General features: G+C 46.0%; 1 protein-coding gene across 1 annotated transcript in view; it reads left to right on the top strand.

Moving 5' to 3' along the window:
• TMEM108 (transmembrane protein 108) overlaps window positions 1-15,070 on the top strand; it is a 131,850-nt gene that overhangs the window by 84,101 nt on the left and 32,679 nt on the right. The window lies entirely within an intron of this gene.

Raw genomic sequence — 15,070 nt, 5'->3', positions numbered from 1 at the left:
GTTATACTCTGATGCTTTGTTCACAGAGCATTTCATTATAGGAAACAGCAGCAAGGAGCTGCTAATTTGTTTTGTTCTTTTCCCTGTGAATCAGAGCCAAGCTACAAGTGACGCCTAACACAGGTTGGACACTTGTCAGCTTACCTCAAGTTTTGATGGAAAATGTAGGTGTCCTGGTTTTACAGCTTGGCTCTCCATTACAGCTGCAAGACCAGGACGCCTACATTTCCCATCAAAACTTGAGGGAAGCTGACAAGTGTCCAACCTGTGTCAGGTGTCACTTGTCGCTTGGCTCTCAGTCCTAAAGAAATTGTCAAATAAGATTTTAGATCAGGTGTGGGGAACCTTTTTCCCGCTGAGGGCCAGCTTTATGTTGTCCCTCGCGGGGAGGGCCCTTTCTCCCACGTGTGTGACATCGCTCCCGGAAATGACGTCATCATGCAGCGTGCATGATGATGTCACTTCCAGGAGTGATGTCACATGGGCAGGAAAATGGGCGCTTGTGTCCCCTTTCTGTCTGTCACCACTGCTGCAGCCTGCTTGCGGTGGCGGCAGCAGCAGCAGCTCTGTTGCCAGCGCCAGTGCCCCCCCCACTGTAGCCGCCTCCGCTGCTTGCTCTCACCATGGTGGCACAGGCCACTTTTGCCGGTGCTGCAGGTCGCTCATGGTGGCAGCAGTGGCTTTCACTGCCGCTGACTGCTCTCGTGGTGCAGGAGCACGCCCCCCCGGGGAGAGGGCACCCCTGGTAGCGCGCCCCCTGCAAAGTGGGTAAGTGGGAGCAGGGGGAAAGGATGGGGTCAGGGGGGTTCGCCCACAGCTCCGCCGCTATCTGTGGGCCAGTCCAAATGACTTCTCGGGCCATATACGGCCCGCTGGCCAGACATTCCCCACCCCTGTTTTAGATGGTATTATAGGTGTATACTTTTAAAAAGTACAAATTCATAATTCCCAACTCAAATCAGCCAAAACAAGATACTCTTCCCCAAGTCTCTCTAAATAACACTTTTGATATGTGATTTTTACATTGGGAGACACCATGTTAGCCAGGAAGTGTAGTTTTAAATGACAAAGCAGGTGGCTATTGCTCCAGAGGGGACAGATTCTCTCACAGCCCTCCACTGTCTCCGGTGTCTCCCCTTCCAGAGCCTTTGTTAATTCAAAGGTTTAAGCAGCAGGGCAGTAGGGTAAAAGCTCCAGAAGGGGAGACAGTCCAGCATGCCAGAGGTGGCAAAGGGTTGTGAGAGAATACGTCCCCTCCGGAGCAATCTCTGCTGATTCTGTCTTTCAAAACTACACTTTGTGCCCCGGCATCTCATGTAGAAAGACTGCCTGTGCCAGGAAGTTCTATTATTTCCTTTTGCCCATTCACTGGACAAGTCAATGGGCAGGCCAGTGAGGCTTTTCTTGAAGGCTGCAGGAAGGACCATCTCTGGCAATTTAGACCTCCTAATCTCTGACCCCCCCCTCCCCAGTGTAAGCAGGAAATCTGGCCACATCTGAATGATTAAAGCCCACAGTTGGGTGCACCTTAGATAGCATTTGGCTTCCCCTCCCTCTATCTGCCTGTTCACAGTTAAGAGACCTTTTTTTAAACAGGAGGTGAAGATTTTGATACAGTCCAAGCCTATAAATAAAAGCATTTCTCCATAGGGTGATAAGGTGAACTAAAGTTTTCTGTGCTGAGGCTCCAGTTTGGAGCCGGTTTGGTGTAGTGGTTAAGAGCACGGGACTCTAATCTGAAGAGCCGGGTTTGATTCCCCGCTCCTCCACTTGAAGCTGGCTGGATGACCTTGGGTCAGTCACAGCTCTTCCAGAGCTCTCTCAGCCCCCACACCTCACAGGGTGATTGTTGTGGGGATAATAATGACATACTTTGTAAACCTCTCTGAGTAGGTCTTAAGTCATCCTAAAGGGCAGTATATAAATTGAATGTTGTTGTTGTTAATAATAATAATAATAAAATCAGAACTTCTTTGAGTCTTGGCTTAGCATAACAATATGTGGCATTTTTCTATAATTCTCTTTCTAAACCATTGGATGAATTTTCTCTGTAGTGTTTGACCAAAGCTTATACTTGCTGTGTTATAAAGAATTTCTGTTGTTTTTCTTGTAGCTTACTTCACTTTTATATCAGCTAGATTTCCCTCCCCTCCACGCCTTTCAAATGTTCTCATGTTAGTAAGATATCCTGAAGCTACATATATTAAAACTACTTTATCTCCCCTTACCTTTTGGCTCACACTGCAACTCTGGGTTGGCACCAGCTTTCTAGATAGTTTCCTGGCATTTCTTAGTTGTTAGCCATGGTGTTAGACAGTCTGCAATGCCTTCCTAAGCACAGTTATGCCTGTCCAAGTCTATTGAAGTCAATGGGCATAGGAGGGTGCTTAGGACCCTGCTTAGGACTGCACTGTTAGAAACAAGTGATTGTGGTCAGAGTGTGTGTGAGTTTAGGAATTTCAAGACTAGAAGTGCCTTTGTAGGGTTGGCAGTGCTGTGGTTACCCACACTGAGATCTATGTACGCAATTTCTGACACAGGTTCAGAGTTGACTCTGCTGCGTGCTTACCTGGAATGCCAGACTCTCTTTTGCATCCTAGATCTAGTAGACATTAATGGCCTACAAATAATTTAGAGGGTACTTCAGGACACGGTCCAAACTGAGAACATTCGCAGAACAGCCTTTTCCTATCTGGAGCCCCTGTTTGTCAATTGGTACGTAGGTATATTTAGGGCTTCTTCAAAAGTTAAAGTGGAAGCAGTTTCCAAATAAGCCCGGGCAGGGGGCGGAATCAAATTTTCAATGTCACAAAAGGGTTTTATTTACTTATTTGTAAGTTTCTTATGTTTTCTTTTGGGGAGCTTCTTGGGGTTTAATTTAATTAAACAATTATTCAGTGAATTTATGCGTAAGCTTGATATTCAACATTTCTCTGTAATCTTAGGGTCTTTCTTAGAGCAAGCAAGTTCTAAACTTAATGTGAAAAAATTGTCTTCTAAAATATAAAACATCTTTTTAAAAAATGATGCTCAATCCAGTTGATGTTAAACACTTTTAAACCACTTCAGTGCAAGCGAATTAAACATGGGCTTAATGCTTATGGTGAAATCCATTAAACTTGGAAGTAGTCTAAATTTGGCTGGATCATGCCCCTTAAGCGTGTGCATAATCAATAATATTAACAAAAGCCACTCATGTTAGTGAAGAATGGTTACACAGATTACAAAAAGAGAATTCATTTCTCTCTGGAAATATAAACTGCCAGTCAGAATGAATATATTGTCAAATAAATCACAACCTTTCTTTAGTAGAGCTCTATTGCACAGTGAATTAAGTATTTCTATATTAGTAACATTAAATCAGCAGAACAGATATTGTACAGCTACTTCAAACTTTCCCAGTATTCCCAGACCTCACCTCAGCTAGGAAATCTAATTAATCAAGTAATGGATCATAAAAGTTCTCTATTAAAATGCTAAGGACTTTAGCTCTCATTAACAGAGCCTATGACCAGCGTTCCCCATGATGTAGCTCAAGGTAAAAGCAGACAGAAAGAAGAATTCTGGTTTAGTATCTGGCTTCTGAGGAAGGCAACGCTCTATTTGTACCTTGCCAGCTGTGTTTTTCTGTTTATCAAGGGAGAGAAAAATAAGTTACGTTCCCTCTAGTGAGCAAGCAGAATGAGATTTTGTCAGGCCTTTATTAATAACTCCTGAAATAACCCACACTATTGGAGGCAATATTATCCAGCCCACTTTCAAATCCAGTTGTGCCTTTTTCCCTTTCCAGTTTCTCTTGCTGTGAATGTGACAGCAGTAGGGTTGCCAGGGAGCCCAAGCAGGGTGGTGGGAGACAGCAGGGTACCCCATTTCCTCTGCATGCGCATAGGCTCCCCCATTGCATCCGAAAATGATATCATTTTTCGGTGTGACAGAGTAATTGTGTGCAGTGAAGCCGAGTGCTGTGAAACCCACCCCTCCGGAGGCAGTTTTCACTGAGCTGCATTTCAGCATGCACCGCTACTTCTCCATTGTGCTGGCGAATGAGTGGGATGGAGGAGTTGCTGGGCGCACTGAAATGGAGCTCAGTAAAAACCACCTCCAAAGGGGCAGTTTTCACAGAGCTCCACTTCAGCGGGCACCATGATTCCTCCATCACCAGCACAATGGGGAAATGCGGGAGTGCATGCACATACTTCTCCCCACCCCTGAGCCCCTCCTGCTGGTCAGCTGAGTGGGGCTGGAGCGGGCAGCAGGTAGAGATGGGGGGATGTCAACCCCCAACAGCAGTAAATTTCTCTCATTGGGTCAACACCAAATGTTACTGAAACCAAGGGAAACCCTGAAGAGATCTGCTGGATGTTTCCTATCAGTCCTTGGCAGGTAGATCCCCAAGCTCTCCACAGCAAACATGCAGATGTATTGGTTGAACTAACTTTTATTAGAGATCCATCAAGTTCAAGGGGCTTAGACAACTGTATTGGCAGAAGTGACGTGAATGGGGTTGGTAGTGTTAGTTATAGGGAAGATTCCCACCCTTAGGACAGGGACCGTTAAAAGTTGGGGCGTGAAGGAGTCGGGGTGGGGGGGAGAAGCTAGGTTTAGGCTAGACAGAGCAAAGAATGAAATCATCTCAGTTCCCAAGAAGGATACAGTTCAAGATGGCCACAGCCGGCCTTCAAGGACACTTGCTTGAGGCGGTAGGGAAAGAGAAAGGCCGTTTCCACATGTCTTACCTGCCTGCTGAACATCGCGCGAAAGACCCGGAAGACAGTGTCTTCTTGTGCGAAATTGTGGCAGGAAGATGCTGTTATCCAGGAGGTTCACGCAAAACTCCCGGATAACAGCGTCTTCCTGGCGCAATTTCGCACGAGAAGACGCTGTCTTCTGGGTCTTTCGCGCAATGTTCCGCAGGCAGGTAAGACATGTGGAAACGGCCAAAGTAAATACTTGCAAGATAACCCACTGGCTTAATATCAATAAGAAACTTCTCATGCCCTCAGAGGCTCAGTACGTAACACAGAATACATTCATGGCAGATATGCAGACAGGCATATATGACATTTCCACAGCCTCACTCACTTTTAGCCCACAGGTGTCTCTTTAGTAGGCTTGCCAACTCTGGCTTGGTAAGTTCCTGGAGATTTCAGGGCAGTGCCTGGGGAGGGGTCCACTTTGAGAAGCGTATGGAGTTCAGGGGTGTGTGATGCCATACAGTCTGAAGCTGCTGTTTCCTTTGGGAAGCTGATCTCTGACTGGGAATCAGTTGGAAGTCCAAGTATATTCCAGGTCCTGCCTTGAGGTTGTAAACCTACTCTTTAGGAATGGTGTGTAGCTCAAGAATTTAAAAAGTTTTTCGAAACTGAAGGGCCCCGGTATCCACATTGAGTGAGAAAGGCCGGGTCACAGAGAAGGGTCACTTCCACACTGGTTATCTACCCCAATTTCAACACTTTGGGAAGCAGCTCCCCCCCCCCCGCTTCCCCATTGTGCATTGTGATGCATTTGTGCACCTTCTAAAGTTTCCAGCCTTACTCCAATCTTTTAAAACCTACTTTGCTCCCAGAGTTTGGGAAAGATCACAATAAAGCTTGGATGGCTGCTCTTTGGGTGGGAAGCCACATGGAAGCCATTTTCCCTGATACTGTCCCTGTGGCCATCTTTAAAAATAAAGTAGCTTTTATTTTTTTTAAATTCAGCACTAGATTATCATTATATCAGTATACTGTTGTAACAATATATGCAACAGGTTCTCCAGATTCCCAGCTTTCATTTAATAAAGTAATTTTCAAGTCCCTTCCCTTGTGGAGATACCCTTGTGGAAAAGCATATCTCCACAATGGGCATTCAGAGAACCTGTTCCCCATATCGTTGTAATGGTATAACAATTTTCTAGTGCAAATTTTTAAAATATTGTCAAACTCCCAGTGGCCCAGGGGAGGGAGTAGGGTTCCCAGTTGCCCACTGTTAGCAGGCAATCTCCTGGTGGTTGGCTCCATTCCCGCTGATCACCCGCCACTGGCAGGCAACCCAGGCAAGCATGCAGTGGGCAACCCTATTGGGGAGTAGGGCAGGGAAACTATGGGGAAACTGCCCAGTGGAAGGCCTATTGCCACTGAGCTTTATCTGCAGCCCACCAGCAGGGCTGCCAATCTCCAGGTGGGAGCTGGAGTTCTCCCAGAATTACAACCTCTCTCCAGATGGCAGAGATCACCCCCCGCCCTGTAGAAATTGGCAAATTTAGAGGGTAGACTGCATGACATCACATCCCTGCTGAGCTCCTTCCCTTCCCCAAACTCCACCCCCAAATCTCCAGGAATTTCCCAACCCAGGTTTGCCAACCACCAGGTGGGGACTGGAGATCTCCTGGAATTACAACAGATTCCCTGACTACAAGAATCAGCTTCCCTGGAGGAAGTGGCAGCTTTGAACGGCAGAGTCCATGGCATTATACCTCACTGAGGCCCTTCCACTCCCCAAACCTCTCTCTTCTCATGCTCTGACCCCCAATCTCTAGAAATTTCCCAACCCAGTGTTGGCAGCCCTATCAGTAGTGATGGTGGAAATGGCAGTCGTCATAGCTGATTTATGGTGACCCCTGCTGGGATTTTCAAGGCAAGAGACTAACAGAGGTGGTTTGCCATTGCCTGCCTCTGCATAGCAACCCTGGTCCTCCCATCCAATTACTAACCAAGGCCGACTTTGCTTAGCTTCCAAGATCTGATGAGACTGGGCTTGCCTGAGATATTTAGGTCAGGGCAACGCTATCAGAGTAAGACACCCTAAGCTTTTGGTTGGATAAGTGAACATAAGATTACAATAGAGCGAGTGTGGCTTTTGCAAAACTTGAAGAGACGCTAGGACTTCCATGTATGGTGTTCCCAGCATTTCCACACTTTTTAAATAGCTGGTGTGCCCTGCACTCGTTCAGATTAGGACCATGGGTAGAGGAGAAAGCTTCCATGCTATTTTTCCAGCCTGAAACACCTTCATAACCTGCCATTTTGCCCACTGTACAAACATAGAGGGCATTTATATTTCTCTAACACGGGTAATCACAGGCCTGTGGGTGTGCTTTGAGACAGGAAAGAGGAAGGGAGAGCCTTCCCCATGCCACAGTCCCAGTCCAACAGGGGTCCTGCAAATGCTAGGAGCTCCATAAATGGAACTTCCAGGGTCTCTTCTAATTCAGCTCTAAACCAGGGAGACAGGTTCAAATCAAACCTTACTGAGAGTTATTGTTTCTCTTTACAAAGTTGTTATGAGCATAAGAGGGGGTAATTATATGCTAATCTGAGACCTTTCCAAGAAGCAGAAAGGGGCCCTACGCGACCAGACCAAAGGTGAATCTTGCCATGGTTACTACCATACTCGTAGTCCTCCCCCTGCCCAAAATTCACTCTTTCTCCAATATGAATTGTTCAAGAATACTTTAGTAGAGAGAATACTCCTCAGGTGTCATACTCATGTGTTTGGTTCTCCAGCACAGCCATTTTATGCATCATTGTTCCACGCCACTGGGGACATTTTCTCAATTTCCCTTGATTCTTCCTCTTGTTACAATAATGACTTATTCATTGCCTAATGCTAGTCCTACTCTATTCTCGCTCTCTGCTCTCCCCACGTCCTGATTATTTTGTGCCTCATCATTTACCTCTGTTCTCTGACCTTTCTTACCCTGCCTACCCATAAATGCACATATGCGTGGTCACACTGAGGTTAATTCAATATTTTTAACAGGAGCAAATTGTTTTGGGGTATCTTTTCCTAAGTGTAAAATGTTTTTTTACTACTAATTATTTTCAGCATGAACTTTCAAATGTTTGATGGTAAAAAAGGCATTCTTACATGTCACACATTCTTCCTTTTGGCTTTAATCTGTACTACTTACCATATTTGTATTGTGCCCTTCTTTCAAGGAGCTCAGAGCAATATATATTGCTCTTTTCTCTTCCCGTGAGGTAGGTTAGGCTGAAAGGTAGTGGCTGGTCCAGTGTTACCCAGTGAGTTTCATGGCTGAGTAGAAATGTGAAGCCAGGTCTCCCTGGTTCTAGTTTGATATTCTAACTACTATCCAGCATTGTCTCTCAGAGACAAATCGTGACTAAGTACAATTTAATATGTGTTTTTAATGTAACATACTTTATGAATGGTCCCAGTAGCCATGTTTCTCAGTGGCGTTATTGTTACCTCATAGGATGTTGGCATTTAGCACAGAGCCTCTCTTGGTTATCTTATTGGGTGGTAGGATTCATGTGGAAAGCTGGTGTGGTATAATCAGGGCTTTTTTTCAGCTGGAACGTGGTGGAACAGAGTTCCGGAATCTCTTGAAAATGGTCACATGGCTGGTGGCCCCGCCCCCTGACCTCCAGACAGAGGGGAGTTTAGATTGCCCTCCACAGCACTGAGGGCAATTTAAACTCCCCTCTGTCTGGAGGTCAGGGGGCGGGGCCACCAGCCATGTGACCATTTTCTCCGAGGGCAACCCACTGAGTTCCACCACCTCTTTTCCCAGAAAAAAAGCCCTGGGTATAATAATTAGAGCAGTGATTCCTGTGTGCTTCCTGTGGGCCCATGGCACTAACCTGGGGGTTTCCAGATACCCATTTACTTCTTTCCCAAAGCATATCTTCCTCAAAGCAAATAGCTTTTCCTCCACTTCACTGGAATATGAGGTACTTCAGAATAACCAGGGAGGGAGCACCCATTCAGAAGCACCTTCTTTATCTTTGCAACCTCCCGAGTTTTTCTGACTGGCCCCAGTGCTCCATGACAGCCATTTTGTGGTGATTCCCATTCTTAAAATTGGGGACCCCCAAGTTTACAGTGTCAAACTAGGATCAGGAGATTTCTCTGGCGGGGCTGCGGCGTTGGGAAACACCTCTTCAACTGCCATCCACGTCGGAACGACCTTCCCCATACGGGCCACCAATTTGTCAGGGCTTGCCGCAGCCGCCGCTGGGTGGGGCGCCGGGCGGTCTGCTCCTGATGTCAAAGGGGGGGCCAGGGATTCTGCAGGACCCTGCTCTGTGGATGGAGGAGCGGTATACATCACCCAGACTCCCTCTCACTCCACTCGCTGGCCCGCTCAACCTTTGCCACTCACTCCCCTCAGTCTCTGCCATCTCCTCCTTCCTCCACTCTCCTCCTTGCCTTTGCCTTTGCCCCGCCCCTCTCCCTCTGTCCTGCTCAGCCCTCTATCCTCTCCCTGGAGGGTGGGATTAGCTTGCCTCTCCCTGCCTCCTCTAGCCCTCTGTGGCCTTGGCCCTTTGCCCTCCTCCTCTGGTGTAGGAAGGTTCTGGCCCTGGCTGCTGGCTGAGGCGGCAGGACTGCTGTCTTCTGGCTGCCTCCCCCTGCTTCCTCCTGTCGAGGCCGGGGGCTGTGCCTCAGACCCCGGACAACATCTATTTATGCAAAATGGGGCTACTCAGCTGTTATTTATTTATTTACATTATTTATAGTCTGCCTTTATCATTGAAACTCAAAGCGGATAACATAATGTTGCCTAGGGTTAGCTAGCAAGCACCTATTACAGCTGTGTTGAAGTAAATTCCTTATTTCCTAACTGAATTCAAGATGCTGGTTCTTACCCTTAAAGATCTTCATGACCTTGGGCCCACATACCTGGACCATCTTACACCCTACATAAACCTATGCAACAGTCATCTCCAGATTGGATTACTGTAACTCGCTCTACGCAGGTCTTCCCTTGAGTCTGACCTGGAAATTACAGAGGGTCCAGAACGCTGCTGCCTGTGTCCTGATGGGTGTGCCTTTCAGGACACGTGTAACTCCAGTTCTGCAGTAGCTACACTGGCTTCCCGTGGAGTTCTGGATCAGGTACAAGGTTTTGGTATTAACCTATAAAGCCCTAAACGGACTGGGATCAGCATACCTGAGGGACCATCTCTTTCTATATACTCCTCAAGAGGGTGCTGAGATCAGCCGGTAAGCACCTACTTGTGGTCCCTGGCCCCAGGGAGGCTCGATTGGCTTCAACCAGGACCAGGGTCTTTTCGGTCCTGGCCCCGACCTGGTGGAACTCTCTGTCTGAGGACACCCAGGCCCGCCAAGATCTTGTCTCCTTCAGGTGGGCCTGTAAGACGGAAATGTTCCGCCAGGCGTATGGTTGAAGCCATCAGGCTTTCCACCAAATGAGCCTCTCTCCTGGTCTCCTCTATGTCTGTGGGGGTATTGACCATCTACCCCCCATATATGAGCGACCACGCATGGTTAAGCCACACCTCCACCCCCGTCAGATGCTAAATGTTTTTATAGGGTGAGCAGGAGTTTTATTAGAAAGCTGTGTTAATTGATTGTGATTTTATCTTGTATATTTTATCTTCTGTTGTGACCCGCCCAGAGCCCACTTGCGGGGAGGGCGGGATATAAATATAACAAACAATAAATAAATATGTATTGTCGAAGGCTTTCACGGCCGGAGAACGATGGTTGTTGTGGGTTTTCCGGGCTGTATTGCCGTGGTCTTGGCATTGTAGTTCCTGACGTTTCACCAGCAGCTGTGGCTGGCATCTTCAGAGGTGTAGCACCAAAAGACAGAGATCTCTTAGTGTCCTGAGAGATCAGTGTCCTGAGAGGGACACTGAGAGATCTCTGTCTTTTGGTGCTACACCTCTGAAGATGCCAGCCACAGCTGCTGGCGAAACGTCAGGAACTACAATGCCAAGACCACAGCAATACAGCCCGGAAAACCCACAACAACCATCAATCAATCAATCAATAAATAAATAATAATATACCTTCCAGATAGCAATATTGTGTCTAGTTTTTAGGAACAGAAAAGAGCCTGCAACAAAGCTCAGTTTAATTTTCTGTTCCTTCCACCCCCTTACTGCAAATCGATACTCTGACTGACTTGGCCTTTGTAAAAGAAGATAAAATCCCTGATCCAACAAGGTCTTGTTTTAGCCACGCTGGATGCCAAAGAGCTGTTTATCCCATTGTCCCAATCCCTCCCAAGTGCCTGATGACATTAACAGCAAAACTCTCAGTAGCCAAAGGTCACACAGTCAGGTAAATACCAATGGCAAGTCTAAGTGCTGGCAAAAGAAAAAACAGCAGTGTATCTATCCTATCTCCCTTGGCAACAGCATCCTGCCAACAGAAATGCTGCCAAGTAATGGGACGGGATGCAGAGTGGAAAGCTAGAAAGGGCAGGCATGATTTGATCAAAGATGTAGGAATGATTTCCACATACAGGTTTGTTGGTTGAGGTCTTCTCACTTTGTCTTCATTTCTCTAGCAAGCATAGCTTTTTTTCTGAAAAGCAGGACTGCTGTGATAGGTCTGAGAGCCACAATTTCTGGCATTGTCCCATTTCTAATATTTGAATCGCATAATCACCAGAAGCATTTATAGAGCACTTTTACAGTGCAGTCTTAAGCAGAGCTGCACACTTCTAGGTCTGTTGATTTTGATGGACATAGAAGGCTGTAACTTTGCTTAAGACTGTCAGAATGTTTAAAGGACATATACTGCCTTAGCATCATTGTCATGCAGGCAGGCTCCAGGATCTTCATAATGTAGATGGGAGGGCAGACAAGAACTGCAGCAGAAAGAAGGTGCCTTGCTTAAGACCTCCCATTGTGTTCCCTTTACAAGGGACTGGAGTGGTCCACTTATAGACTCTCTATGCAAGACATCTTACTCGGGGACACTCAAGTGAATTACTTTCTGTGTGGTCTTATATTCAAGTGTACTCTGTCTCCCTAGCAGTACATGTGTATGCACAATGGAAGAACAAATGTAAGATCTTTCACTTGAGCATTCCTGGGTAAGATGTCTTATGTAGAGAGACTTACAGTATGGGAGAGACATGGTTAACTGCTGCCTTTTATAGTCACAAATGGACAGTGCCACTTTCTCCTCACTTTCTTTGCCTGAGCAATCTTGGTATAACTTGAAAGTGCTGATGGTAATGTTGGGAGCCCAGCTTTCAATTAGTAAAACTAAACTGGGATTGAACAATTAAATTCTCTCTCCCTGTCCCACATGACCCCAATCCAAATCAGTGCTGTCCATAAAAGTTGCCCTTTATACAGGCAGACAGAGATCTATGATCTTTTTGTACCCTTTAATAAAGGGATAGAGACTGTAGACTATAATATTGTGCATCGTCTGTAACTGTTGTCAGGGCTTTTTTTCAGCGGGAACGCGGTGGAACAGTTCCGGAACCTCTTGAAAATGGTCACATTGCTGGTGCTCCCACCCCGATCCACTGGCCATGTGACCATTTTCTCCAAGGGCAACCCACTGAGTTCCACCACCTCTTTTCCCAGAAAAAAAAGCCCTGACTGTTGTTTATTATGTTGTGTCAAATTGCTTATGTTTTGTTTCAACATTGTTTCAGGTTTGTATCAGAGTTCTGTTTGTTTTTCTATTTCTCCAATCTATACCATTATATTGTTTGTTGAATGCCCCAGCTGTTGGTTGTATTGAACTTCACTGTGTAATCTGCCTTGAGCCTCCATGAGAAAAGTGAACTATAAATAACGTAAATAAATAAATAGTTTAAGATCCCACTTTCCATTTTAAGACTACACAATTCAAACTCAGGCTGCAGTCCTAAGAACACTTTCCTGGAAGTAAACCCCACTGAATAAAATTGAACTTATTTCTGAGGATGCCTGCTTTGAACTGTTTCCTCAGGCCTTTCCATCATGCCTTGAAACTATTTATTTTCTCTTCTCCATCTCCTTTCTATGGTACCAAACATCCAAACTGATGAAGAATTCTGGAGAACTCAAAATCTTACTCATTGTTTTATGCTATTTTTAGTTGGTTCTAATAAAAGATATTAATAAAAGATGCTGTGCTCATGGCTCGGTCAGATCAGGAGGCTTCTCGACTCACAGCTCTCCCTCTTTCCCAGTACACACCTCATTTAAACAGAAAGGCTTTTCTGGCAACATTTTGTTGGATAATGATGGAGAATGAATGCCCATGGGATGATGCAGCACTGCAGTAGCAAGCTCCACGCCCAACCTATATGTACTCGTTGGAAAATGCATACAGGCCCTATATGTATACAGTTGTCTCTTTCTTCAAACAAGGAACCCTGACACATAATAATAATAACAACATTCGATTTATATACCGCCCTTCAGGACAACTTAATGCCCACTCAGAGCAGTTTACAAAGTATGTTGTTATTATCCCCACAACAAAACACCCTGTGAGGTGAGTGGGACTGTGAGAGCTCCAGAGAACTGTGACTAGCCCAAGGTCACCCAGCTGGCTTCAAGTGGAGGAGTGGGGAATCAAACCCAGCTCTCCAGATTAGAGTCCCATGCACCAAACTGGCTCTCACCATAGTTTTCAATATACAGAGATATGGCCATGCATACGTACTTTGTACTCACACACTTGTATACATGCTTAATGTTCAATGGAAGCATGCTAAATCAGAGCAGAGCTCACTTTTACTATGCTTCTACCCACCTTTGTGAGTTCTTGTCATCAGAAAAGGGCTGATGTATGTACAAGCTGTTCATCATAACCACAATGCATGACCAGAAAACTCCTGTAGACGAGGCCCTGGAGACACTGTTTCCCTCATTTTATTTTTCTGTCTTCTTTCCTTAGTCCCACCACATTGAAGATGACTTAATTCTCTAAGAAGGTGGGTGGAAAAGACTTCTCTGATGTCATTAAGTCTAATGAGAACTGACTGAGGCTTTCAATTCATGTGGATAATTGGCCAAGAGTTTCTCATGACATTTACAACTTCTCTCCCCTGCTACATTTAACACCTCATTGTTTTTGTTGGGTTTGTCAGCCCCCCCCCCCATCTTGAAGTGGAGAGGAAAGCATTTGCTGCTCTAAGAATGGGAGAGAAAGCACAATACTTGACTGTTGTTGCAATGGACTGCTTAAAGACAAAGTAGATACTGGTCCCCAAATAACACTGTCAAGGGTACTTAAGCCAACTGAAATCAGTTCTTGTATCGTGGCCAAGTATATTGGTGCTATTATTGTACAGAAGTTTGATTATCCTAATTTCCTTATGTTTTGATGATTCTGTATGCATCCACTTCCAATGTAGTGAGAAAACCAGTGGTTAGGGTATCAGACACGGATCTGGGAGACCCAGTTTCAAATCCCCACTGTGCCATGGAGGCTTGTTGGATGGCTTTGGACTAGTGACGCACTCTTGGCATTACCTGCCTGACAGGGTTGTTAAAATGGAGGAGAGGAAAACAATGTAAGCCACTTTGGGTCTTCACTGGGGAGAAAGGCTGAGCATAAACTAAGTCAATAAATAAGTAAATAACAGGACCCTTGTGCAGAACTGCCAGACCTTGTACATATGACATTGTTAATAGAGGGCAATGCACATAGGGAGGGAGCCGGACCACATGTGTTGGCCGCACCTTAACGTGGTTGTTCACAAGAAGCCTTGTGACTGGGAACATTAAAAAAGCCACAGTCCCAGCCATGAGGACGCAGCCCAGAGGCACTGCAGGTGTTATCCTGGGGCAAATGCTTGTAGGTAGGGCCAGGGCATGTTAGGCCTTCCCTCCAACCCTTTCCATATCCCACGGAAACGATCACAAGCATCCAAATCACAAGGTGCTTCAAGTCTCCCCTGCACCTCTGTGCCCATTACCCCTTCACACACAAGGGCTTCCTCTGCCCCAGGACTTTGTCCTGTTCGCTTTTTGCTGGAAAGAAACCCCTCACATGAACAAGAATGTAACGAACTCAAAAACATGACAGGCATAAAGAATACACTTCTCTTTAGTGAGAATCACAGTCTCTGTGGCAATGGTTCGACTCCGGGCGGCTCTCGAGCATTATTGTGCTGCTGCCTTCTTCGGGGTGTGTGCTGTGGACCTCTGAAGTGCTTTGAGAAGGTACCCGAGAGAAAGAGCGCGGGGGAAGAGGCGGTGAACCCGCTGCATTTTGCCCTTTAAAGAATCCCAATATTCAGGTAACTGGAAAGCAGGGAGAGAAACAAGCTCCTCCTACAGCTGCGTGTAGCCAAAGCGCAGGTCGGGGCAGGGACGTTCTGCCTTTAAAAAAAGAAAGGAGATCAGGCAACCGCGCG

This window comes from Eublepharis macularius, chromosome 11 (genome assembly GCF_028583425.1).
Source record: "Eublepharis macularius isolate TG4126 chromosome 11, MPM_Emac_v1.0, whole genome shotgun sequence".
Lineage (NCBI taxonomy): Eukaryota > Metazoa > Chordata > Lepidosauria > Squamata > Eublepharidae > Eublepharis > Eublepharis macularius.
This window is presented reverse-complemented; position numbering and strand designations above follow the sequence as displayed.